Here is a 4,693-nt window from a genome sequence, read left to right as displayed (position 1 = left end):
AAGTGGGTACGAGTTCGGTACAGAGATGGTGTAGGCTAGATTTAGTGAGTAAACGGGTAACACCATCAATGAGGCCTAGAGTTTCTAGACATTCGGTGTTCACAAATTTTGTGGGAACAACCGAACGTTCGTAGAAAGCGAGGTATTTGGTTCTTTGAGCATCATTGTCGTCTTTGCGGAATATAATATTGTTAAGGTTAGGGGGTGGTCTCTCAGGACGCACACTACGGATGATTGAACGTGGAGGCATGATGAGTTTGAAGATGAAAAATAAAGATGGTATTAGAATGGTAGAAAAGAAATGGTAAGAAGGTTGTGAAGAATAAGAGTGGTGGTGGTGTGGTTTTATAGTGAGGTTTGAAAATGGTGTGGTAAATGGAGAATTAAATATGGAGTAATGGTGGTGTTTGAATTTTTGAATAGAATAGAGAAATGGGAAATGAATGGAGTTTAAGAGGTGAATGATGGAGGATGAATGAGGTTAATGGAGTTTAAATGGAATAAATAGGGGAAGAATGAGGAGAATGAATTTTGAAATTCAAATTCAAAATTTAAGAGGGAGAGAGGAATGGTCTGCGTGGTCAAATGCAGACTGCTAGCCTTGGGAGACGTGCGTCTCAGGCAGCCAGTCTGCTGGGGCAGAGCATGGAGACGTGCGTCTCCTGTACCTTGTTTCGTTCCAACTGGTCCCACACAGATGGAGACGGGCGTCTCCTGTGGCAGACAAGTGGGTCACGCATGCAGATGACCAGCCAGTGCTGACTGATACCATTAGCAGCAAAAGGTGTCCATCAGTTCAGAACAGTGTCTTATTTTAATACTATTAACAGCAAAAAGTGATAGCCAGGTAAACATATATAGCAGTTAATAGCAGTGTATTATAACACAGTAGCAGTATATTATAACACAGCAGCAGTAGTGAATAAAATATTGCATTTTAAAATTAAACCAGTACTGAGTGTTAACAATAGCAGAATGGAAAAGTGCAGAAAATGTAAATCTAAACTAAGAATAGAAATTACTAAAACTAGAAATAAAAATCTAATAATCTAATACGGTAACATCTAGCCACGTCTATTGTTGTTCTGATTAGACTGAATGTGTTTGAAGACTTCGTCGAACTGAGCATTGACGGTGTCGATGAAATCGAAGAAATGCATTTGCAAAGTGTGAAGCTCGTTTCGCACGTGTTGTACATCTTGTTGAAGTGCATTGATTGCTTGTTCGTGCGTGTTCAGATTGGGCATTCTTTGATTCACCGAAGCGGTAGATGTAGCGGGTTGTTGTTGCTCGACCTCGACATCAGTCATATCAACAGTGTGATCTTCAACGGAATCTTCAGAACGAGTTTCAGGTTCATACTCAGATACAGGCTCGTCAATAGGAAGAGGTTCATAATCAGGAATGGGTTCATCAACAGGAAGAGGTTCATAATAACCAGGAGGTGTTTCAGGTTCAGATTCAGAAGCGGGCATTTCCTCATCAAAATGTTCATAAGCTTGAGGAGTCTCAGGTGATGGCTCTCTCTCACGAATCTGACCATAGTAAAGCCAGTTGGTAGGGTTGTGCACACTTGTCCTAGGGTTCGGTAAGGTGAACTGATACCAAACTTTGTTATCAATGAGCAATTCAAAACGATCAGGTCCAAGATTACCGATGATACCTCGATTAAAGCAGAAATTGATGTCCATAGAGGTATGGGTACCAAAAGGTGTCAATCTAAGCAAAGGCACTCTCATTCCTATGGCATTAGCGATCATAGTGACAAATCCGCCAATCCTAATGGGTGAAACTTCGTCTTGCGTGATGCGCTCGAAGTTTGTTAGCATGAATGCGATGGCATTGACCGGGCGATTCTGAGATGTACAAAACATGATGAACAGCTCTTCTCTAGTAACTTCAGTGACATTATCAGGCTTGCCAAAAATATAGTGAGCAAGGATCTTGTGAAAGTAGCGGAAAGCAGGATTGTGGATGTTCTCAGATTGAAATTCATTCTCTTCAGGGTTGTCGTTTCCAGTGATCTTGCCCCAGTATTTTTCCAACTCCCAGTATGGAAGATTTTCTTCAGCTACTTGGGCGTATGCATCAGGTCCATGAGGTAGTTCTAACATTTCAGCAAAATCTCGGATGCAGAAATTAAACTCCATACCAAAGAGTCTAAAGAGAATAACTCCTTTTTTCAGTCCTTGTCCACAGTTTGGAAGATAGGTCAGGGAGCTCAAGAATTCCAGAGTGAGCTTCCGATAAGTGCTAAACTTGCGGAACAAGTGAGAACCAGTCCAACCGATTTGGTTAAGCAGGTGTAGGATGCTTTCTTCGATATCAAGCTTCACCATAGTTGGTTGGTGAGGATAGCAAGTCAATTCCATGTGTCTTTCAGCCAGCTTGTTAAATCTTGCTTCTTGTCCTCTACCACGGAACACAACTTCCATATTGTCAACTTCTTGCATCGTAGTTAGTAATTAAGTGAAAAACCTAGAAGTTGAAAATATTAGGATAAGTTAGAATTAGGCTAGTGTTAATTTAAAATAAAAAAGTTAAAATTAAGCTTAGGTAACACGTTATAATAATAGATATAATTATAACGGAAATATTTTCTCAAATCAAGATAGTAGTTATAATTATAATAATTATTATAAGATGTATGAAAAATCAAAAATGATTAAAATTAAAATTAAAAATAGAATAAAATTTTAAAAATGAAAAATAAAAATAAAAATAATAGAAAAATTAAAGTTTTAATAGAAGAATAAATAAATGTGGGTTGTCTCCCACCAAGCGCTTTGTTTAATGTCGTAAGCTCGACGATTTAAAAATAGAAAACTATTTTTTCGAAAAAACGGGCAGTTCGTCAAGCTTAAAAACTTCGATGTTTTCATCGTATTCGAGATGATGGTAATACTTAAGCCGTTGCCCATTTACGACAAAAGGTTTGACGGTTTCTCCTTTGATTTCTATCGCTCCACTCGGAAATATGTTAGTTATTTCGAAAGGGCCAGACCATCTAGATCGTAACTTACCAGGAAATAATTTTAGTCTAGAATTAAATAAGAGCACTTTATCGCCTATGCTAAAATTTTTCCTAGATATACGCTTGTCGTGCCATTTTTTCGTTCGCTCTTTATAGATTTTGGCGTTTTCGTAAGCGTCTTGTCTAAGTTCTTCTAATTCGTTTATGTCTAGAAGTCGTTTCTCACCAGCGGCAGTGTAGTTTAGGTTTAAGTTCTTAATGGCCCAATAGGCTTTATGTTCTAACTCTACTGGTAGGTGGCATGATTTTCCATAAACGAGTTTGAATGGTGTAGTTCCTATTGGAGTTTTGAAAGCTGTTCTATAAGCCCATAAAGCTTCATTTAGCTTGGTTGACCAATCTTTCCTCGATATAGCAACAGTTTTCTCCAATATTTGTTTTATTTCGCGGTTAGATACTTCTACTTGACCGCTTGTTTGTGGATGATATGGTGTGGCTATTCGATGATTTACTCCATATTTTCGAAGGAGTTTCTCAAGTATTCTTGAAATGAAATGGGAACCACCATCGCTAATTACCAGTCTTGGCACACCGAACCTAGGAAAGATGACGTTTTTGAAAAGTTTAATAACTACTCGTGTATCGTTTGTAGGAGAAGCAATAGCTTCTATCCATTTTGAAACGTAATCGACGGCTACGAGTATATATTGATTTCCAAACGATGACGGAAACGGTCCCATGAAGTCTATTCCCCAGACGTCAAATATTTCTACTTCTAGAATGCCTTTTTGAGGCATTTCATCGCGTCTTGAAATGTTTCCAGTCCGTTGGCATCTATCACAGCTTAGTACAGCAAAATAGACGTCTTTCCACAGGTTGGGCCAGAAAAGTCCAGATTGAAGGATTTTGGCGCAGGTTCTAGATGTGCTATGGTGTCCCCCACACGGTGCAGAATGACAGTGTGTTATTATGCTTCTTATCTCTTCCTCGGGTACACAACGTCTAAAGATTCCATCGGGGCCTCTTTTGAAAAGGAGTGGGTCGTCCCAATAGTAATGTTTTAGGTCATGGAAGAATTTCTTCTTCTGTTGGTCGCTTAGATCAGGAGGAAGCACACCAGCAGCTAGGTAATTTACGAAATCTGCATACCAAGGTGTGTCAGATCGGGCTAAAGCTATTTCAGCTAATTTGTTGGTTTCAGAGTTTGGACGGTATGGTTCGAATTCATTTGCTTCTAATTGGGCGATGAGTCTTTCATAAGGGAAATCATCGTCAATTGGTATTTGTTCGGGTTTCAGATTTTCCAATCGAGAGAGGTGGTCTGCTACGACATTTTCAGTGCCTTTCTTATCTTTAATTTCCAGGTCGAATTCTTGCAGTAACAAGATCCATCTCAAAAGTCTTGGTTTAGCGTCCTTTTTGGTTAGGAGGTACCTAATGGCGGCGTGGTCAGTGTATATGATTATTTTGGCTCCTACCAGGTAAGAACGGAATTTGTCTAATGCGAATACGACAGCTAATAATTCTTTTTCTGTCGTGGCATAATTCATCTGAGCTTCGTCTAGGGTTCTACTCGCATAATATATGACATGTAGTTTCTTATCCTTTCTTTGTCCTAGAACGGCTCCTACAGCATAATCACTTGCGTCACACATTATTTCGAAAGGCTCATTCCAGTCGGGAGGTTGCATGATTGGCGCAGAGATCAATGCTTGTTTA

Source organism: Vicia villosa, linkage group LG6 (assembly GCF_029867415.1).
Source record: "Vicia villosa cultivar HV-30 ecotype Madison, WI linkage group LG6, Vvil1.0, whole genome shotgun sequence".
In the NCBI taxonomy this organism is placed as follows: Eukaryota; Viridiplantae; Streptophyta; class Magnoliopsida; order Fabales; family Fabaceae; genus Vicia; species Vicia villosa.
The sequence above is the reverse complement of the archived record's forward strand: the minus strand, read 5'-3'. Positions refer to the sequence as shown.